The sequence below is a fragment of the Phalacrocorax aristotelis genome, chromosome 9, assembly GCF_949628215.1.
Source record: "Phalacrocorax aristotelis chromosome 9, bGulAri2.1, whole genome shotgun sequence".
Lineage (NCBI taxonomy): Eukaryota > Metazoa > Chordata > Aves > Suliformes > Phalacrocoracidae > Phalacrocorax > Phalacrocorax aristotelis.
In genome coordinates this window covers 24,438,170-24,461,133 of record NC_134284.1, presented here as the reverse complement: position 1 = coordinate 24,461,133, position 22,964 = coordinate 24,438,170, and the positions used below count along the sequence as shown (strand labels likewise).

Here is a 22,964-nt window from a genome sequence, read left to right as displayed (position 1 = left end):
ATACTCCGGGACTGCCTTCACGATTCTAGATATTGATGTAAGAACTGATGTGGCCACAGACAGTCTGTCAGTCTTAAAGCCCTTCCCACAGGTTCCCCAGGAAGAAGTCAGCCTTCAGAGATGTAACCAGAGCTACCATCAGTGTTTTGGGAATGAAATGACAAGAGTCTATGAGCAACAAGAAAACAAAACCCGCTATTTATGGACTGAAGCCTTAGTTTGATTGTGTCTCTTTAAAAAATCACTGGAACTATACATTAAAAAGCAAACCTCATCTATCACATACATATTTCATCTGTACCTTAGAACTGTAATTAATGGCACAGGAAGCTTCATTTGACAAGCTGTCCTCAGGGCAGACTTTTTACTTCTATCTACATCAACAGGACTCGCTGCTACTCTTTCCTCCCCTTCATCACGCTACTTAGCAAAGAGAGCAGATGTGGGCCTAATCCACATTTCTCTCTTCATTGATGAATACTTCCCTTAGATATAGTAGGACTAAAGAGAATAATTTTTTCAGAGGTGGAAGAAGATGCACTGGGACACACACAGCAGGAGGTGAAGAGAAAACTCCTGTTTGTAAAGCCTGCCTGCTGTGTGAAACAGCCAATGCTAATTCAAACTGAATACGATTGAAATTAAGCACCATGGGCCAATTTAGTCCCTGGTGCAGCACCAGTAACCCAAAGGCAGATGACTCGATCTCACTGAACTTACACCAGGAGTGAACTTGACCCACAGTGTTATGTGGCATCTAACAGTACAGCCAGGAAACCTGAAATACATCACACAGGTGTTCTGGTTGTGGCTGGTACTCTAATGCATGCAGCTAGTTGTTAGCTCTTGAACCCTTGTCATCTCCGATAAATATTTCTGGTGGTCATTTACCTCTGTCCTTTTCATAACGACGGTCATCATTTACCTTCATCTTTATGAAAAGGTTGCAGAGCCTCTCCAAAAGCATGAGGGACAATAAAGCAGTTGGGTTTATGTACCTACTAAATAGTGGATGATGTGTGCTTTTCCAACCAATTCAAATGGAAAAACAAAAAGGAAAAAAAGTTATAACCTTTATGCAAGACCTGCCCGATGTAACACATGCTCATACGATGTGTACTGAATCAATCACAAAGCAAATCAGCTTGCAGCAGGATGAAGATGCACAGGCATTAACGCCAGGAAGAACCGAGGTGGTATGAACCACAGGATCCCAAAGGCTTCCAGACACCGAGTTACGGATCTTAGGCTATGAGCAGGAAAGAATTTAGGTTTCAGTCCTTCCTTGGGCTTTGTAGCATGTAAAAGCTGAGGCTGCTGAGCCCGGTTTTGCTGTTTGAGGGGAAATGCAGTGCTGCAGTGTTACCCAGCAGCCCTCTGCAAGGACACGTGCCATCTTGGCAGGGATCTTTTCCAGGCTCGGCGTAGACTGTTTGCACAGCCTCTGCTCCTGCTCGCTCGGGGGCTGGGCAGCCACACAGTGCCTGCTTTGGCAGCACTGAAGTCAATGGGAGCTTTGCCATCAGCTCTCAGGGTACCAGGCCAACACCCAATAGTAATACTTACAGCTTGGATATAGACCTTGTACTTTCCCCTGTGCACTGTTAATACCCAAAAGTAGAATTTCATGGTTAGTGTTCTGCCTCTAAGGTTTACTGCCGATCATCTGCATTTGCCCTATATTGAATTATTTCATCTGGAATCTAGCAATAACTAACACTGCTAGCCCTTCCTATCAGGTGGGATGGCTTTGCAAACTCAATCTATTGGATGAGGTTTTTGTAAAACCACAGCAAAACTTGACTTTGTGTCTGGCTGTGTTTCTAGATTGCATCTGGGTTTAATTTGGCTTTTATGTCTTCCAAACAAGGATTTCATTTTTTGGGGCAATTTATCTACAGCTCGTTATCCACTACCTACATCTCTTTTGCTATGTAATATAATACTGCAAAATACTGCTTTTTGTTTATATCTACAGACCTAGAAATAGTCCTTTTATAAATACCATCACTGAGTTTATCAGTATTAAATGTTACAAGATTGGCAATACACAAGAATGAGGAAAACTATCAAACCTTGAAATTCCGAGACTCATATAGATACTTGATGTTTCTAAAATTACTCCCAAAACATGGGCACTAATACAACTGGTGAGGTGGCACAGGTTATTAAATCAGTGATGAAGAACACATAAAGGAGTGTTGTGGTTTAGCCCCAGTCAACAACTAAACACCACGCAGCCACTCGCTCACTCCCCCCACTCCTGTGGGACGGGGGAGAGAATCGGGAGGGTAAAAGTGGGAAAACTTGTGAATTGATATAAGAACAGTTTAATAATTAAAATAAAACAGTAATAATAATAATAATAATAATGATGATGATGATGTAATGAAAAGGAAAATAATGAGAGAGAGAGATATGAAACCTTGAGAGGAGAGAAAAATCCCAAACAAGTGATGCAACCGCTCACCACCTGCTGACCAACGCTGCCGGTCCCCAAGCTGTGATTGCTCCCTCCCTCCCCCAGCCAGCCCCTCCCAGGTAACATACTGGGCATGACGTCACATGATATGGAATATCCCTTTGGCCAGTTTGGATCCACTCTCTTAGCTGTGCCCCCTCCCCTCCCGCCTTCTCGTGCACCCGGCAGAGCACGGGAAGTTGGAAAAGTCCTGGACTAGTACAAGCACTGCCCAGCAACAACCAAAACATCGGTGTGTTATCAACATTGTTTTCATACTGAGTCCAAAGCACAGCACTGTGCCAGCTGCAGTGAGGAAAATGAACTGTATCCCAGCTAAAACCATGACAAGGAGACAGACACATTAGTATTGGACATGGGGGTTTTATGAAGCAGTCAGAGAAGCAAGACAGCAGAAAACCATGATTTCAAGGTAGAAAAGGCTTTTTGGGCTTGGTATCCAAAAGTTACAAGAACTAACAGGGTTGTTCTTTCTCTCTTTAGCCACCTCCTGCTGACAAGAAAAGAAGATGTGGGAAAATAATGAACTGGATGCAGTTGCCAGCTATAAATATTTTCTTAAGGATTCAAAATCTTACATTTTGGTAGGTAAGTGGGTGCGGGTTCTGGTCAGCCCAGGGATGCTGGCTGTGCACCTGGAGAAGCGCGGAGGGACCTTGCATGGCACACAGAGGGAAAGAGGCCCCTTGGACTGGGCTAGAGTCTCAAGAGAGCCCCAGTGCTGCCATCGCCTCCCCAGGGTTAGCGCTGTAGAGGGATTTAGGTGCTGGGTCTGCTTCTGGGCAGACCAGAGGTGCTCATGTCCAGGAGCGTGCTGCCTACTGCAGGCCTGGAGGGAGCTGGCAAGGAGACCCAGCCAAACCAGGTCCTTTTGCCTTGACTGGCCATTCAGAAGGCAAGTTACCATTTTGCAACCATGTATTAGGATCTGAGCATCTCTGAGTGCAGTGTCACCTGTAAAGTTGCCAAAGCCTTGCGAGGATGAAGTGGATGAGGGAGGGCCAGGACCCACCTTCCTGGTGGCAGCACAGGCCCACACAGCCTCCTGGAGCACGTTCACTGTTCAGTCCAACACCATTGCAGCACAGGCTGCTGAAATGGCAGGACAACAGCTGGATCTGCTCATCTTGTGGGTGCCAGTGATGGTGCCTTTGGGTCTGGTGACAGGCCTCAGCTTTCTCCACATGGACACCAGATTTCTGTCCCCTCTCACGCTCGCCTTGCTGCGCTCACCCCACCTGCAGCACTCGCCACTGCACGCTCCTGCTCTGTCTGTCTATCAGAGCACTGGAAAAGAAGAACAGCAGTGCCGGTGTGATTAAAGATAATGAGCGGCTGATTAGCTCTGGAGAACACAACTGAAAACATTTCATTTCAATTGCCTTTCTTGTTGAGTTAATTGAAATAAAACACAAAGCTTCTCATATGAATTACGATGCCTGCTTGGCTCAAAGCACTTCGACTGAACAGGTTTGCAATTAATATTTGTGTTGACTTCCACCTGGCATTAGCATAACAAAAGAGACTAATAACACCTTTCAGATGATTCCCAGTGATGTTGCTGATATTTGGAGTGTTACCAACATGCTGCCAGGAGGCTTGGGCTGCAGGGAAGGTGCAACACAGTCCTTCTTCCACAAGCACAGACGCAGACTTTCCAAAGAAGCATGGTAATGGGAAATGTCCACTGACCACCTGCTCTACGGTATTTATATTGAGCTTTATGCAGTGCTTTAATATCTGTCAGCTGCTTAATGAGACTGTTCAGGAGGTCTCTGCCTGTGAAAACTTTGGCTGTAGCATTAGGGAGAGTATTTTTGACCTCAGACTGGCAGTTCAGAATGTCTGGGGACATGTTTTAGTCTGAAAGCAGCACTGCAACCAGTAAGGCCATGAAAGCAGAAACAAATATTCAGATTTTTAAGATGGCCTGTTTCTCTATGTATGCTGACTTTTCACACTGCTTATAAACCCTGTGGACATATGTGACTGCCCTCTCCTGGAAAGTGATGGAGTTGCTAGTGCATGTATTGTTCCACCAGCTGAAATTTAGACCTATGGAAATTACACTTTTTGCTATTTTAGAGTCATATAATGTATATTATATGTATATAACACACATATATAATCTATATACTGTGTATATAACACACAACTATAATCTATATGCTATGTATGTAACATACACACATATACATATATGTTAGACAAAGGCACATATACCTGACATTTCTGCAATTCTAAGTGCATGATTATAATTGATTTACCTCTTCTTCATGCAGAATTTTATAAATATACCTGCTCTTTTTTCAGCCACCAATATTATCATCTTACTAGATTTGCTGAAAAGCATTTTAGTAACCGGTGTAGGTATACGCCCCTCTAAGCTACGTTCCTTCTCTCACCTATATATACATTAATCATAGTGATGACTGTACTGAGTTTAAGTGAAGGATGCACATAGATTTCTTGTACTTTTGAAAATTGCCACCTTATTTTTTTAGCAGTTTAATCACAAAGCATATATAGAATTTGACTGTCTGTAAAGAATTAGGTAATTAGGGGGTTTTAACAAAAAAATTTAGTGTTTTTATAAATGCTAATTGAGTGGAGAAAATCTTATTAGCTTCTGTCTAAATTCATATTTAAAGAGTTCCTTATAGCCAGGTGGTAAGATATTACCAAGAGCAGCAAAGTCTTGTACTGGTATTACTAAGCATTACTACTAAGTTTTGCACAGACATGAGCTTTTCTTCTGGGCAACTCAGAAAGTTGCCATCTGCAAATTTCATTTACCAAGGCAGATTTCAGATGCAACCCATAGCACAAAGCTCCATCCTTGCTGAAGTGGCTGCCTGGGCTGCACAAACCTCTCCCAGCAGAGACTCCGTGGGGCTGCTGCAGCTGGGGCAGGCCAGCTGCAGGCGCAGGCTCCCACTCGCCCGTCGCTGATGCTGCACTGACCAATGCTGCTGCCGCTGTGAAGTGCGTTACAGTGCTGCAGGGCCGAGCTGCCATGCCGCCATCGCTCATTCCCCGTTGGGGAGGTGGGGATGGGAGAGCAAATGCAGCCCTTGCCCTGCTTCCACCCACACTGTGGCTGTGCCGGGCAACCCCCTTGGTGGCGGTTGATGGTGTGAACATTGCTGAGTTGGGAAGGGGCAGGAAATCATGGTCATGCTCTGAGAGCCTGATGGCTGTGTTACACAGGACTTCTCCCTATGTTAGTCATCTTCACAGGAAAAAAAAAAAGCCAACTTTCAACTGTGTGGAAATGTTTTAAGTAGAATATTTTAAGAAAAAAGACAGTGTAATGGTGCCAGCTCATGCGGTCACATCAGGGATGGTTGGTTAAGGTAACAGGAGAGCAACTGCCACAGTCACCCGTGCTGATGTCCAGCTTTTCCCTCTGCAGGCCCAGAAAGACTGGAAAATATCCTATGCCCTACCAAAGTGGTGAAAAAACTCAGTGGTGAGTCTCTTGCCAAATCAGGCTAATCTTTAATGTAGATGCAGATGGCCACCAAAAACCAGCATTCTGCTGTAGGTGTGAAGACTACTCTGCAAAGAGTCACTGGAGTGCGATGGAAATGGGGCAGTTGCCTCTTCTGGGAAATATCACTGGCATCAGTGGGGAAAAAAGGGAACAACAGGTAGAAAAGCACAGCAAGAGCAAAATGGGAGAGCAGACAGATGTAAGCTCCATGAGCTCATTAAGGGTGGAGAGGTTGGCCTGCTGGGAAATTATTGTCCACTTTATGTCTTAATATTGGAAAGAAATTAACTAAAAGAGCCAAGGCAGTTTTAGCACTTGAGCTACTTAATTATGCCTTTTAAAGTTGTCTTCAAAGCCATGGAGTGAAGGATGAATGAAATGAAGGTCCTTATTAGTCATTCCCTTCTCTGATGACAATAATAATTACATCGTCCTACATCGGAAGGAGTGTTCCTGAAGAATGCCTGTACTCTGTGATAAGACTTCCAGCAGGGTGGGCTGAGATACTGATGTGGGTAATTAGGGCTCCAGCTGCAGGGTACAAGAGCCACAGAGGTCAGCGTGAACATCCCTCCTGGGCAGAGCATCCCAGCCTCATCTCCAGAGGCTTAGGCCAGATGTGAAAGTCCTTGGAGTAAGGGGAAGTCCAGCCCAAATGATCTGACTCCTGCTCCTCTGTGTGTGGACTCCAAGGGAATGTCCTGACTATTGCTGGCTGCAGACAGAATGGTAGATGAGACCTTTGCTAGATATTAACCACTAGAACACATCATTATTATCCTTCAGGCTGTCCTCCTGCATAGCATGCTGCGTGGCCTCCAACACAAGCTGCTCATACTGAATATCCTGATTCTCTTTAACCTTGATACCTGTCCAGTAATTGTCCATGGCAAAAAAGACCCATAAAAAGGGAGTGTGTCTCAGCAGCACTTTTGTGCCACTGATGTTTCATCTGGCATTTGGCAAAGCAAAACTGCACAGAAAGCACATCCCGTGAGCATTTGCACATGTGGCAGCAGTAGCAGCTCTGGCGAGGCAGCACGCAAGCAATGGTGGGTTGCAGTGGGACTCCCCCTGGCAGCACCTGACACAGGCATGAATAATGAAGGGACTCATCAATCATTTACAGAATTGCTATTCCTGTGGATTCATTGGTGTTAGAGACTCATGCAGATGTCTTTCTCTTTTGATCCCACTGAGCACTTGCTTTTTGTGCTTGGCAAGGTCACGCTGCCCCTAGGATGGGGAAACTCTCATCAGGGAGAGGGAGGAGGTTTTGCAGCCCACAGATCAGCCACTTCAGCATCCAGGCCTTAGCCCACAAATCACAGCACTGGTCCAAGTACAGACTGGCCACGAACCCAAAGGGATGTGCACTCTTCAAATGACAGAAGGGATTGGGAAAGAAGGTAAAAAAAGAAAAGTCATGTTTAAAAATGTAACTGTCCCTCCATCCATCACTTCTCAGTGCCCTGCCTCCTCAGCAAATCCCTCTGTACTGCCCTCCCAGCACTTCATCTCCCTTCCCACCATCCCTCACCCCTCCTCTCCTTGCCCAGGGCAGGACACAACATCCCAGGACCTACAGGACCCCCCAGCTCCACCTCAGCCACCCTTCACAATACAGCCCCTGCACTGCCCTGGGGCCCAGACCGGCTGCCTGTGCTATTCTCAGCCACCCTGCCTGCCCTGCTCAGAGCCGCCCTGCCTGTGCTGCCCTGCCTGCACTCCCTGCCTGCACTGCTCAGAGCCGCCCTGCCTGTGCTGCCCTGCCTGCACTCCCTGCCTGCACTGCTCAGAGCCGCCCTGCCTGTGCTGCCCTGCCTGCACTCCCTGCCTGCACTGCTCAGAGCCGCCCTGCCTGTGCTGCCCTGCCTGCACTCCCTGCCCGCCCCGCTCAGAGCCGCCCTGCCTGTGCTGCCCTGCCTGCACTCCCTGCCTGCACTGCTCAGAGCCGCCCTGCCTGTGCTGCCCTGCCTGCACTCCCTGCCTGCACTGCTCAGAGCCGCCCTGCCTGTGCTGCCCTGCCTGCACTCCCTGCCTGCACTGCTCAGAGCCACCCTGCCTGTGCTGCCCTGCCTGCACTCCCTGCCTGCACTGCTCAGAGCCGCCCTGCCTGTGCTGCCCTGCCTGCACTCCCTGCCTGCACTGCTCAGAGCCACCCTGCCTGTGCTGCCCTGCCTGCACTCCCTGCCCGCCCCGCTCAGAGCCGCCCTGCCTGTGCTGCCCTGCCTGCACTCCCTGCCTGCACTGCTCAGAGCCGCCCTGCCTGTGCTGCCCTGCCTGCACTCCCTGCCTGCACTGCTCAGAGCCGCCCTGCCTGTGCTGCCCTGCCTGCACTCCCTGCCTGCACTGCTCAGAGCCGCCCTGCCTGTGCTGCCCTGCCTGCACTCCCTGCCTGCACTGCTCAGAGCCGCCCTGCCTGTGCTGCCCTGCCTGCACTCCCTGCCTGCACTGCTCAGAGCCGCCCTGCCTGTGCTGCCCTGCCTGCACTCCCTGCCTGCACTGCTCAGAGCCGCCCTGCCTGTGCTGCCCTGCCTGCACTCCCTGCCTGCACTGCTCAGAGCCGCCCTGCCTGTGCTGCCCTGCCTGCACTCCCTGCCTGCACTGCTCAGAGCCGCCCTGCCTGTGCTGCCCTGCCTGCACTCCCTGCCCGCCCCGCTCAGAGCCGCCCTGCCTGTGCTGCCCTGCCTGCACTCCCTGCCTGCACTGCTCAGAGCCGCCCTGCCTGTGCTGCCCTGCCTGCACTCCCTGCCTGCACTGCTCAGAGCCGCCCTGCCTGTGCTGCCCTGCCTGCACTCCCTGCCTGCACTGCTCAGAGCCGCCCTGCCTGTGCTGCCCTGCCTGCACTCCCTGCCTGCACTGCTCAGAGCCACCCTGCCTGTGCTGCCCTGCCTGCACTCCCTGCCTGCACTGCTCAGAGCCGCCCTGCCTGTGCTGCCCTGCCTGCACTCCCTGCCTGCACTGCTCAGAGCCGCCCTGCCTGTGCTGCCCTGCCTGCACTCCCTGCCTGCACTGCTCAGAGCCGCCCTGCCTGTGCTGCCCTGCCTGCACTCCCTGCCCGCCCCGCTCAGAGCCGCCCTGCCTGTGCTGCCCTGCCTGCACTCCCTGCCTGCACTGCTCAGAGCCGCCCTGCCTGTGCTGCCCTGCCTGCACTCCCTGCCTGCACTGCTCAGAGCCGCCCTGCCTGTGCTGCCCTGCCTGCACTCCCTGCCTGCACTGCTCAGAGCCGCCCTGCCTGTGCTGCCCTGCCTGCACTCCCTGCCTGCACTGCTCAGAGCCGCCCTGCCTGTGCTGCCCTGCCTGCACTCCCTGCCTGCACTGCTCAGAGCCGCCCTGCCTGTGCTGCCCTGCCTGCACTCCCTGCCTGCACTGCTCAGAGCCGCCCTGCCTGTGCTGCCCTGCCTGCACTCCCTGCCTGCACTGCTCAGAGCCACCCTGCCTGTGCTGCCCTGCCTGCACTCCCTGCCCGCCCCGCTCAGAGCCGCCCTGCCTGTGCTGCCCTGCCTGCACTCCCTGCCTGCACTGCTCAGAGCCGCCCTGCCTGTGCTGCCCTGCCTGCACTCCCTGCCTGCACTGCTCAGAGCCGCCCTGCCTGTGCTGCCCTGCCTGCACTCCCTGCCCGCCCCGCTCAGAGCCGCCCTGCCTGTGCTGCCCTGCCTGCACTCCCTGCCTGCACTGCTCAGAGCCGCCCTGCCTGTGCTGCCCTGCCTGCACTCCCTGCCTGCACTGCTCAGAGCCGCCCTGCCTGTGCTGCCCTGCCTGCACTCCCTGCCTGCACTGCTCAGAGCCGCCCTGCCTGTGCTGCCCTGCCTGCACTCCCTGCCTGCACTGCTCAGAGCCGCCCTGCCTGTGCTGCCCTGCCTGCACTCCCTGCCTGCACTGCTCAGAGCCGCCCTGCCTGTGCTGCCCTGCCTGCACTCCCTGCCCGCCCCGCTCAGAGCCGCCCTGCCTGTGCTGCCCTGCCTGCACTCCCTGCCTGCACTGCTCAGAGCCGCCCTGCCTGTGCTGCCCTGCCTGCACTCCCTGCCTGCACTGCTCAGAGCCGCCCTGCCTGTGCTGCCCTGCCTGCACTCCCTGCCTGCACTGCTCAGAGCCGCCCTGCCTGTGCTGCCCTGCCTGCACTCCCTGCCTGCACTGCTCAGAGCCACCCTGCCTGTGCTGCCCTGCCTGCACTCCCTGCCTGCACTGCTCAGAGCCGCCCTGCCTGTGCTGCCCTGCCTGCACTCCCTGCCTGCACTGCTCAGAGCCGCCCTGCCTGTGCTGCCCTGCCTGCACTCCCTGCCTGCACTGCTCAGAGCCGCCCTGCCTGTGCTGCCCTGCCTGCACTCCCTGCCCGCCCCGCTCAGAGCCGCCCTGCCTGTGCTGCCCTGCCTGCACTCCCTGCCTGCACTGCTCAGAGCCGCCCTGCCTGTGCTGCCCTGCCTGCACTCCCTGCCTGCACTGCTCAGAGCCGCCCTGCCTGTGCTGCCCTGCCTGCACTCCCTGCCTGCACTGCTCAGAGCCGCCCTGCCTGTGCTGCCCTGCCTGCACTCCCTGCCTGCACTGCTCAGAGCCGCCCTGCCTGTGCTGCCCTGCCTGCACTCCCTGCCTGCCCTGCCTGCACTCCCTGCCTGCACTGCTCAGAGCCGCCCTGCCTGTGCTGCCCTGCCTGCACTCCCTGCCCGCCCCGCTCAGAGCCGCCCTGCCTCTGCTGCGCTCCCTGCCCGCCCTGCCCTGCCTGCGCTCCCTGCCCGCCCCGCTCAGAGCTGCACCGCCCGGTCCCGGCCACAGGAGGGGAACGCTGCAGCACGCAGCAGGCGAGTGTCCCCGGCTCCTCCTTACGGAAAGCAGAGGCGGCGCCCCCAGGCCCTCCGCGGCGGTGGGGCACGGCAGGAGGCCGCGCACCCCCCGATCCCGGATAGCACACAGGTAAAGATCCTACCAGCTTAATCGTGTGTAAATGATTTGAATAAATGCAGGCAACCCGCCACTGTTCTTCCGAGCAGGAGAAGTGTGTGTAATCAGACAGCAGAGTGTCGTACATAGCATGGGACTACCAGGGAGTTAAATGTTTCAGATGCCCAAACATGCAGGAAAGTCAATCACGGCGTCTAGATCTTGCTGTGTTCGTGACAACACATGCAGGACTGGGAAAGGGAAAATGTGCTGTGATTTCATGCTCCCAGAGCATTTGTCCGGCTAAGACTCTTCTCCATAGTATCTAAAAAAATGTCCTTGTTAATGTAAATAAAGATGTTTGTCTTTTTTCGTCAGCAGTTCTATTCTAGTTCAAAGATGCTTGGTTTCCATCTACAGTTTTCCATCTACAGTTCAAGGACAGACATAGTGTGTCTGCTCTGATTACTGCCTGGTTATATGCACATATCTTTCAGTAGCCTAAACAAAAGTTGGGAACCACTGCTTGAAGGCAAATATTGGGCTGGATCCGAAGCTTGCCGGAGTCAATAGGACTCCCACTGGGGTTTTTATCAGGCCTATCATTAATTCCTTAATGAAGTTAGCCATTTATCTTTATTAGATGGACTCTTCAATGAATTGATTTAATCTAGAAGGCTTCTCCTCCATGATAGATTTTCAGAGCCCTGTGCACTCCTGCCTCTGCGAGGAGCTCAGCCTGCCCTCCCCCAAGCGTGCTCCGCTTCCCAAGGAGCTAATCAGCCGGTCCATCTCCTCTCAATCAATAAGCGTTTATTCTAATTGAAACCAACATTGACTGGATACCAACCAGGAATGTGAAATGCCTTATAAATAATGTGCATGAGCTGGAGCCTGAGAGCAGGCGGTGGCGGGACTGTCAATGGGAGCGCTAACGGGGGGGACATGCCACCCAGCACTCTGTCACTCTCCCAATGCCCTATTTACAGCTCTCACCAGGGAGCTCCCTGTCTCACTTTGATGATGAATTAATTTCCTCTGACAGATCAACCTCCCCGTCCCCCATTGCAACACCTTGCAGAATGCATTGCCTAACGAGACTTGCTCATTAACATATAAATCATGATGTATTTCTTTTTGGCACTCCAGGCAAAACAATGGGCTTAGCGCTCCCCCTTCATCCAGCTTTTCCCTGGAGGGAGAACTTTCATTGATTGCTAAATAGAAGGAGGAAAGAGTGAAATCATTTAATTGTATGACTCCTCTGACGTGCTAATGCTTAGACTTTAAGTAAGCATATGACTTCCCCAGCCTGTATGCTGTCTTTGTATTTTATTGCAGAATAAGGTGTGATTCTTCTCTATCATAACCAGTTATGACAACAGATATTCAAGTGTTAGTTTGCCAACAATGCCAGGCTCTTCTGAATACCCCGCCTGCAATGGGGATAAAGCCTAAATTAACAGATAAGGTGCAAGACCAGAAATCTGTCCTATCTGTCCAATCTTTTGTAGATGGATCTGTTTCTTCCGTGCCACAGGGGATATACCCAAACTGCACGGATACAAGTCAGCTCCAAGTCAGGAACTGAGCAGCCACCACTAGCATTGCTCTGTGCTGAAGTTAATACACCCTTTGCATAGCCAGCCTGGGAAACACCAGGGAAAATACCTTCACGCATTTAGTGTTTTATATCTAGCTCGGCTACAAATTCGGTGGGTGATGGTAGGTGGCTGCCTCAGTTTTTCTGCCTGGCTAGACAAGTTAGGATCTTCTGAACTAGTAAATTTTCAGTCCCTAGTATTTCACTCACTCTAGCAATTAAAAAGGCCTCAAACTCCCCCCTTTTCTCCTTGGTTGGAATATGCAGCAACTCATTTCTGATTCTGGATTTTCATATGGGTATGTCATGGGCTGATACCAATGTGGCAGCTGTATCTGCCAAATCTGACTTGAAAATAAGGACAGGAAGCACCACTCTGTCCACTGAATCAGGTGAGGCTTATCTTGGCGAGAGACACACATTGTAGTTCCACTTCAGGCCATAATAACATGGCCAGGCAATGGACCATGCCAACACTGCCCTCAGCAGCAGAAGGAAGGAGCTGTAGAGCGCTGGGACCGTGCAGTGCAGCCCCGTTGGAGCATCCCCTTCCTCCTCTGGAGCTGCACCAGAGGAGCAGGCAGGAGCCGGTAAACCCAATGACAAACCCAACGACAGAACTGCTTCAGTACCTGAATAAATAATTAGTACTATGAGTTAGCTCACTTTGATGAGTGGCAAGGAAATCTGTTGGCCACACAGACTCAACCCATCCTGCATGCTCCTCCGACCTCCACATCAGTGGCACAGCCCATGTGATCTGTCCTTCCCAGCACTCACAGGGGAACCTGTCCTGCGGCATCTCCCATTCCCCGGCATGTCTGGTCAATGAATCAAACTTCCATACGGTGCATTTGGCATGAGGAGCCTGTCTGGAGAGCACAGCAGATGCTCTTTGAGGAACAAGATGTGTTGCTTCCTACAATACCTCATCCCAGACAGTGCAGTAGAAAGTCTGTGAGTGTCCACTTTCCATTTCTGTGTACACACTTTTTAATCGAGTCTCCATGGTTTCAGGGAAGCAGCAGAGAGGACGTCATATATGTGAAATATTGACCTAGCCCAGGACCTGACGCCAAGATGAGAAGCATTTCTGAGAGTCTGACGAGCCCCGGGGTGGATCTATGACAGCAATTCCCACCACATCCTTCCAGCTGGCAATACACGACCCCCTGAGCTCAGGCAGCCCAGCCTCTCCCCAAAGCATCGCCAGTGCTGCCCGTCCCTGCCTCTCCTGCCTCCTCCCAGACCCAGCTCCTGCTCCACAGCAGTGCTTCCTCCACACGCCACCCTACCTGTGCTCCTCTGGTGAAGGATAAGTGCAGTTAAATCAGCACAGGTACCACCATCTTTTCTTCTCCTACCTTTTCCACATAACTTTCTAATTTCACACTAAAATCGATTGAGAATTTAATTTTTGCCAGTTTTAACAGAAATAATAAGAACAGTTTCACTGTTGCAAATTTGCCTTTTTGCTGTCCTACCTTCTGCCAATGCTGGGCAGAAGCTTACTTTGCCTAACTGCAAATCAAACACTAAATGCAGCCTCCCAAGTTAAACATGCACAAGCCAGCTCTCCCTCCCTTCAACCTTCTGTTTACCACCCATTTGCAACATTATGCAGGATTTAAAGCAGGGATACATATTTTTCTTGTTTTGTATTTACATTAGCGAGATTGGTATCAGTTTAATTAAATCAGCTTTAAATCAGTTCATAGCAGGCGCTATTTTCCTTGTGTAGGCAGCAGCAGAGCACTGAGCCAGCGTGGCTCCACCCAGCTCCGCCAAGGTGGGGCTGCGCCAGCCGGGCAAGGAGGGGACCCCACAGTGATGCAGCTGAGGGTGATCACCTCTGCCAGCGGTGACAGAAGGAGAGCTTGGAAATTCCAGCAAGGATTCTTGGAAGTTGTCCTAAAAGGTGTCCTTTGTTAACACAGTGGAAATATTAAAATTCTTCATTGCCACTGAAAGGAAGCCTGGTGCCATTACTGCAAGGCAGGCTATAAAATAGGAATAGTTTGTTTGCTGAGGCACACAAGGCAAGTTTTTCCTTAACCCCGGTGCCTTTTTGCAGTGTATGCATCACCAACACCCATTTCTCTCACCTGCATGGGGCACTATTTCAGTTTTACAGCTTTTTCTGAGGTGCTGTTCACTTACCAGCCAGGCCTTAGCTGGTGCACCAGCATTCGTCCACAGCTGTCCTGGCACCACCTGGCGATCTAGTCCTTTTTTCTCTTGTTTTTCAGAAAATACTAGAAGGACCTGGAGTTCTGCCTGTTTAAACTGCTGAATATTTCCTTCACAATTTTCAGCTGTGGGCTTGGGTCATAGCTGCAGATTTTCTTCTACTGACTCAGATGAAGGGAAGAATTTGTCTCTGGTAGAAGGCTGCAACATCAAAATGATTTACACCTGTCATGCATTTATCCTTTTAAGATTTACTGCGCATCACACAGACCCAAATTGTAAATGTCTTGCCAGGAAATTAAATCCACTGTGAGTGACTCTGAACATGCCAATTCTCTGGGGAGCCTTAGCCACTCTCAGCCCTGGGACCAGCCTTCGGAAGGAGCCTCATGGTGACAGAGCTGCACACCAGCTTCCACCAGCTGAGGTGACCAAGGAGTGGAAAACGTCCAAAGGAGGCCTATGACTGGGGAAGCGGGATACCTGGCTCTTTCCGCCAAGCACAAGGACTCGTGGAGAACATAGCCCTTGCTCAGAAGAAAGCTTTCGGTAATTAATAGCAATGTAACAGCCGGTGCATGAAGCATCCAAGGGCACAGGGGATCTCCTCCAGGGCCTCACGGAGGACAGCGCCCTTCTGCAGCAGTCATCACCTCAGCCTGGCAGAGCCCCTGCACAGCTGGGGAAGATGAGGAAGAGCACCTCTGCCTTTCCTGTTGTGGGAGAGCAGATTGTTGCCATCAGTAACAAGGGCATGAGTGATTACAGAAAAGCTGCATGCATCCCCTTATAGATGGGATCATGCAAAATATTTAGCACTTCCATCATCCTGGCCTTCCTTATGGGGCTTTCAAAATGCAAGTTAATGGGTCTGCAGAATTCCTTTGTGCAGTATTAATATCTAGTGATTTTCAGTTTTCTGTGGCTGAGAGTTTTACTGGTACTCCCCTGAATAGCACAAGCTGTGGTTGCACAATAGCTAAGTATCTCTAACCAGGTGTTTCATCTCGTGTGCTTTCCCAGTCCCTCTTGCGTGCCTGGTTGCTGGCACTGATGCTTATCTGACCATGGGGTAAGTCAGCTCAGGAAACTGAACTGGCAGAAAACTGACCTGGCAGAGAAAGATAATTGCTTTCTGCCAGGTAAGCTCCTGTGCTGGCTCATTGCAGGGTCAGGGAGAGGGGAGTACCCCTCAGGGTGTGGAGGAGGTGTCTTCATTCAGGCAGACGGTGACTGTACCAGCACTTACTGAGGTCATTTTAAAGTGGTGTGGCAGAGCAGGCTCTGCTGCCTTACTGTATAAAAGGACAACTAGACACCAGAGTCCATGCATTGTGATGAAATGGAGTATCCCACATGCTAAAGTTTGAGATCTTCCTTAAAATTCCTTGTAGAAGAGAGCTTGCGTGTGCACTTGTGTCATTCATATTGTGTTTGTGAATAGGTTTCCCTGGGAGGTTGTGAAGCCTCCCTCCTTGGATATATTCATCCTGTGCAACTGGCTGTAGGTGGTCCTGACTGAGCAGGGAGGTTGGACAAGATGACCTCCAGAGGCCTCTTGCAACCTCAACCGTTCTGTGATTCGTTGTTCAAGTTCCATTAAATATAGTTCAGAAGCAGCTGTAAGCACAGGAATCTCAGGACAGAAGGCCCCAGCTGCCAGGGTGGAGAGCCAGAGTGCAGTTTCTTAATTAACCTGAGTCAGCCTCAGTCTGCACTGGCGGTTGACGGAAAAGCGGGTTTTGTGGAGCTCCCTGGTTCTCAGCCATGTTCTCACTGCCTCCCTGGTGTCCTGACCACACTCATGCACTCACATGCTCCACATCAGGGAACTGACTTAAAACTAATGTATTTTTCAGGTTGGTTTCTGGCTGTCTAATGCCTGTTGACCTGTCTGGCTGTGAAGCAGCCCCGTGGTAGGTGACGGTGCAAGGGAAGTGGTGGGAAGGCTTTTGCAGAAACACAGATTAGCATTTGCTTAAGTAGAGCATGAAACCATGTGGGCAATGGTGCTGTACCATGGTGCCCTGAGCCACCCCTGACGCAGCTCTGCCCATCCTCCTGTCCTTTCCATGTCCTCCTGCCTCTCCTCCAGCCTTTCTTTGCTAATATATGCTAACTCCTCAGCAACCTCCTTCCTCTCTGGCATTTATCCAACCAGCTTTTCCTCACTAACCTCGCTTACTTATTTTCATTTCTTTGCTGTGAAAGTTTTCTGCCATTTTAGTGGGTGAAATTGGTTTTCCAGGTAGCAGGAGCTCAAGGTACCTGGTAGAAGTACAGAGGCAGGGGCAGGGAAGGAGATAGTGAGACCCTTTTGGCAGTGGTGAGATGCTCCTTTGGCGTGGCAGAGCTGGAGTCAGACACTCCTGTTTGTTCTCACTCTCCGATTTAATTATTTGAGTTCTTTCCTGCACTTTACTGATAAAAATGGAGGTTTTTAAACGGCTATGTGAACGGTGCTTGTAAATGTAATCACATATATTCTTTTTTCCCAGCCACTGAGCCAATCCATTTAACAGCTCACTAGCCCAAAAGGAAAGCTATTATATGGCTGGAGCGTGGATAAATAGTGAGTTGATAGCAGGGCTGAGATGCAAATCTACAGATAACATTTGACTTCAGGGGAGCTGTTTACGGGGAAGAAGGTCTCAGAAGCCCTAACACCCTGCTGTACTGTACCTCAGGAGCAACCCTGGAGGAGAGAGAAAAGCCAGCAGGCTGATAGGCAGCCCCTTCCCATCCCTGTCCTCGTGTTTAAATGCAAACAAATGCCGAGAACAGAAAACAGAGAATTATTAAAATATATATATTCCTGCCGCTCCCTCCATGTGATTAATCCTCTTTTCCTCTACCAGAGAATATATTAGTGAGAGCAGGCTCATAATACAGAGGCACCTGGCTGAGACTAGAAAGAGCAGCATGCCTATGCATTATTAATGCTTTAGAAAAAAAACAGGCTTCCGTGGCCTGACTGTATATATTGCATCAGTACGGAATGGCCTTTTTAGGATAATTAGCACTGATAACTGGCCCATTTTGCTTATCTTTTGCAATAGAATGATCTCCAGGATGAGGCATGTTTATTTTGTCCAAGAGCAAAAGAGATTATGATTTGAAATAGCTTTTAACAAGCAGTTAGTGCCCAGCACTACTTTATTCTTAAAAGAGAGAACGTGATCTGGGAAGCAGCGCAGCAGGGCAAGCATAATAGGGAAAATGCAAATCTCCACCTTTGCAAACCCGTAATGATAAACCAGGTCTTTAGGGATCCTTGGTTATCCGGGAACAGCAGCCGTGCTGCAGTCTCATCAGTGAAACAGGAAACATTTGAAGGGAACACAAAATTATACTGGGGCTTTCCTAAGGCATAACTCTGGCACAGAGGAGCTGCACTGCTTTAACTGGTTTATATCTTGACAACTACAATATGACACAAGAAGGCTAAAAACCCAAAGCCAGTGCAGTAGGGCAGCAGGCCGTGGGGGCTGCCCAGGCAGGAGATGTAATAATCAGGTTTATCTTCCAGCTTTGTCTCCCATTGATTTATCTATTGGAAGGTGGTTAAATCAGCAAGAAACTGGAGGAGGACCTAATCTTGGGAAGATAGAGCTACATTCATTTGTGCACTGTTCCTTTTCAAAGGATGAAGTGACTCTGAGTATCTAGCTCATAAATCAGGGGGGCAAGGAGACAGCCTGGCTCCCCTCTCCCTAGCCTCTGACATGAAGACCTCATCTCAGCAGAAGGATAGAGTCACATTTCCAGCAGCACAGGGAGTGCATCAGCCATACCTCTTAGTTTACACGGCTGAGTATTAGCACCAGGCTCCTTGAGTAGGATTCGTTTCACATGTCTGTGTCTGAACTAATCACCCTGGGCTGCTTCTATAATCAATAGGTGATTTGAGGATGTAATTCATCCCAAGCAGGAGTAGATACCTAACAGAGGTCAAATGCATTGCCCCAGAAAGGGCCTGTTTCTGTCTGTTGATTACAAAGAGAGCCGAGATGGCTGCCTCCTCTGTAGCTGCCCATGAAATGCTGGATGGGACCTCACCCCCGTGGCAGAGGTGGCTGGGCACAGAATCCTGGGTGCTGAGGCAATAGGAGAACATGCATGAGATAGGATTTCTTGACTAGACTGCAGCAAGATGCTCCCTTCCAGCACAAATTGCTACGTGGCCAACTTAAGAAACAGCCTCCTCCAGAGATGACTAATGCAGGGGCACCAATCTGCCATGTACAGCCACAGCAAGTCAAGGTGGCAGGGAGCTGCTGTGTTCATCCAAGGGATGTGCAAATGTGCAGTGACTCCAGCTGGGCTGGGGACGGGCTGGGGTGGCTGTGCAGACATAGACTTGCTCCCAGGACCATGTGGGGCAGCTGTGCCACACTCCATGGTGGAGTTAAATCTGACCAAATCTTTGTCTTTTGGAAAGACATGTCTTTCTGGAAAGCCATGAAACAACAGTAAAATAAGTTGGTCAGAAGCCTGCCATTTTTCAAACCCCTGGGCATGGTGCAGCTTGACAGTGGCTCCCAGGCAGAACCAGTCACATCCACCGTGCTGACCCTCCTTGAGGAAGGCACAAGACCCCGCTGTGGGAAGTATTGCGGCAAAAATTCACAGTGCGAGGTTCACACCCAACGTGTGAGACTTGACGGGTCTGTCACTTTGCAGAGCCAGGCTCCATCCCCCAGCGAATACGGATGACAAAAGGGTAGATGCTGCCAGACTGTTTGGCCTTGATGTTGCTGCAATGGCAATGACGCTCGGCTCGAAACCCGGCAGCTCTGGAAGAGGAGTCCCAGTTCTTTGTCCCACCCACAGGACTGCAGCTCTCCCCCAAATGCATGAGACCATCTGGGTTTCTTGATGATAATTCCTGTCCCAAGGGAAAGGATAAGCTCCAGAAATCCTGTTTTCACAACGCGTTTGAGACAAGTTAGCACCTCTGATTGGGAGAGTCCGAATATTCAGGCCATGCTTCTGAAGTGTTTTGAACCCCCCTCTCAGCCGGCATGGTCCTACCTGCCTCCTTCCCACCCCTTCAGAGCCCTCTTTTTGTCAGAGCAGGGGAGGAGAGCAGTTTGCCTTGGCAAATAACTTGCTATGAAAATGATGAATTCAAGAGCATGTGGAGCTTGTGGTTGAAAAGAAACCGTCTGATCAGCAGAACTCTTCTCCCTCAGCTTGTAAAGGCATATTCAGTCTCAAGGCCAAGCTGCCATGTGGTTATAAAATAGAAGCAGGCCTTGTAAGAACCGATCTAACTTTCTTCAATTGTCTGTGCATCTTTAATCATGTTCACCACTTAAAAAGCAGTGGAGCTGGCAGCTGATAATTAGGCTGAGCCTGCAGCAGCATGGCCAGCGGCCAGATCACATGGCTCCTTTCATCTGCATATTTATGCATTTAAAGGTGAGGAAAACTTTCATAACATTTTAATAACTAGGTTCTCCTGAATCCATAAATCCAGTCCTCCAGGCTTAGCCTACACTCTCTTTCTGATCTTACATAAGTGGAAGAGGGTGGGGTGTTTTGTTTGTTCTCCCCATTCTTTTCCTGTGCATGAATGTGCAAAGCCCATCTTGTCAAGTTCAGGGTCCTCCGGAGGATGGGAGGGTCAGGCAAGGTAAAACTGCACTTCTAAGGATGAAGGTACAACTTTGATTTGGTTCCTGGCATGGGAACAATTCACGTTTCCCAAGACAGCTCATCTACAGATGGGCAGGACTGGAGCTCCTTTGCTAAACAATGGCTCCAAACAAAGAACTCATGATACCTGTATTCAAAACAGAAGTTACAGTGCACGTTGGCCATTGCACCTCTTAGGAAATCACCGTGAGATCCAGCCCTAGGGCGGCAATGCTTCAGACCATGGGCTGAAAGATGTCAAAACACGGGGAGCTGGTCACAGTTTGGGTCTGTAGGTGCTGGAGCTCTGCCTCCGCTCACGCTGCCAGAGACAGAGGGCAGCCTCCCTCCACGCAGTGCCTCCAACCTCCTCCCACAGGCAGGCACAGTCCGTCAGTGCCTGACTGCTGCCAGCCTGCTGCACAGCTCTGCACTGGCCACCAGCCACTGGCCACTGCCCCAGCCACCGCCTTATCTCCTGGTGGGGCAGCGTCAGAGTGATGCTGCAAGGGGCTGTGACAAGGAGGATGCTGTCTCCATCTCCCTGTCTATGGGTGGCGTCTCCCTTGACAGCCTTGGTGACATCCTTCAGGGTCCTTTGCTGTGAGGCTTTGCAGACCGTCCTGCCTCACCCTGGCAGCACCACCGGCATGTGCACGTGGGCTTTTCCATTAGCGTGGAATGACAGCTGCTATCAGTGGGAAAACAGAGAAGGTGAAAATGAGAGCCTAATCCGTATGCTCCCGTGTTATCTTAGTAAGATGGAGGAAGCACTGTTAAAATAACACATCACTGATTTCTTTCAAAGATGAAGCACTTGCTTAAAATAAAATAAATACTATTTAATGAAATGCAGTCCTTAAACACTACTATCTTTTTTTCAAAGGAAAAGTTAGTTATTCTGTGCTGGAAGTGGCTTCTACCTAAGATTCCCTAGGTGGAGCAAAGAATATTTTGCTGATTTATAAGGGTCTCAGTGGAGGCTTTAATTGTTGTTACCATACAGCAAGCAAACAAACAAGCCAATTGCAATGATTAGGCCATTTCCAGAGTACGTCTTGAACCAGCCTTTAGCTGTGCCAGTAAAACTTTGGGGTTTGACGCTGCTCTAGAGGATGAGTGAGTTCAGGCTGGTAAAGCTGCTTTGTTTCAGAGGTAATGGTAATGATCATAGTCATGTAACAATAGTTCTGCTAGACAAAGTAAAATAGTCAAGCCCTGAAAAATGCAAACTGTGGCCTTAACTTCACTGGGAGGGACAGTGAATTGTTTCTTCTGTATTTAAAGAATCAGAAGAAACAAACAAGGGCATGATTAATTAGGAGAGGGAGTTCACAACTCCTCTGAACAAACAAGAAAGAGCACTGGATGAGACACAGCAACAATGCTGAAATGTTTCTTGGCATTTTCCATCTGAAGTCTGAGAGAATTTCCTTTGCACTCAAGTGTTCCCAAGACATTCATACTGCCTCTATGGCTACCCAATGTGATGATTAACTTGTGTCCCCAGTTTTCATTATCAAGCGTTTAATCTAAGCCTGAACTCTCTGATCTGTCATCTGAAGCAATGAGGGAATTTGCAGCAGGGCTTTTCCCAGCAAAGAACAACAATTCACTTGCTAAAGACATTATGTGGGAAATATAACTTACAGATACAAGAGTTCGGAAATTTGGGTGTTTATTCTGTAGCTTTTGGGGGGGGGGGGGTGGTCATTTTGAGGCTGGATCTTACGTTTCTAGTACCGTAAGTAGGGCAATAGATTTCAGTCAAAAAGTCCATGAGAGAGTCCCATTGATTTTGATGGGGTTTGAGGATAAATACTGGTAAACATAACATAATGTGGGAATTTGCATTTTCTTAAGCCTTGTCTAGACTTGGATTTGGAAGGTGTGATGTACCATGTGAATAACACAATGCAGTTAAGGCACTGTGGTTTTAACGCACAGCTTTAACCCTGGCTGTTTGCAGGACGCTATTACTACACTGTATTTAGCACTTGCTAATCTAGAAGTCACCGATGGTAAACGAAGAGAGAGGTTACAAATCAAAGGCAGGCTGATCCTGCGGTTACACCTTTCGGACATGGCCTCCTGCTACAGGCAGGACTATTTCACCTCTGACAGTACAGAACTAAAGGTTCCCCAGCCATACCACCACCTGGGTGTTGGCTGCGAGGGTAGGAGGCTGTGGGGCTGCGCGTGAATGTTGAGGGGGTTTCTGCAGGGGGTTAAGGAGTAGGTGGGCTGGGATGGCACATGGGGAGTGGGGGGGTGAGTAAATGACAGGAGGGCAAGACACGAGCGTGCAGCCATCAGGTATAGATTTGGGGCTGGGGGAGGATAGTGGTTATGGTAGTTGGGAGTGGGTGAGGATAGGGCAGTTGCAGTAGTGGGTGCAATGCAGGGACAAAAGTTGGTGTCCAGCAAGGCCAAGCATATATTTCTTAAAAAGCCATCAGCATCTCGATCTCCTCCAAAGCTGCGTTGAGAAGTCTTCCCTACCAATATACCCAGCACTTTTGTCATCTAAGCAGGCCAGTCAGGATGGCTGAGGGTCCAAAGGCTCCAAAGCACAAGCCATTGCCTGGCGCTCTCACACGGAGCCAGGAGCTGAATTTCAAGCAGAGGGGTTCAGCAGCCACTCCCTCTGGCTATCGCCCCTCCTTGCTGCACCC

At 50.2% G+C, this 22,964-nt stretch overlaps 1 long non-coding RNA gene across 1 annotated transcript; it reads left to right on the top strand.

Annotated features, from left to right (window-relative positions):
- Window positions 1-10,702: 10,702 nt before the first annotated feature.
- On the top strand, window positions 10,703-22,479 carry LOC142062027 (uncharacterized). Its single transcript, XR_012662349.1, has 3 exons — window positions 10,703-10,889; window positions 13,477-13,798; window positions 14,709-22,479. It is a non-coding gene; the product is annotated as an uncharacterized LOC142062027 (long non-coding RNA).
- The last annotated feature ends 485 nt before the right edge of the window (window positions 22,480-22,964 follow it).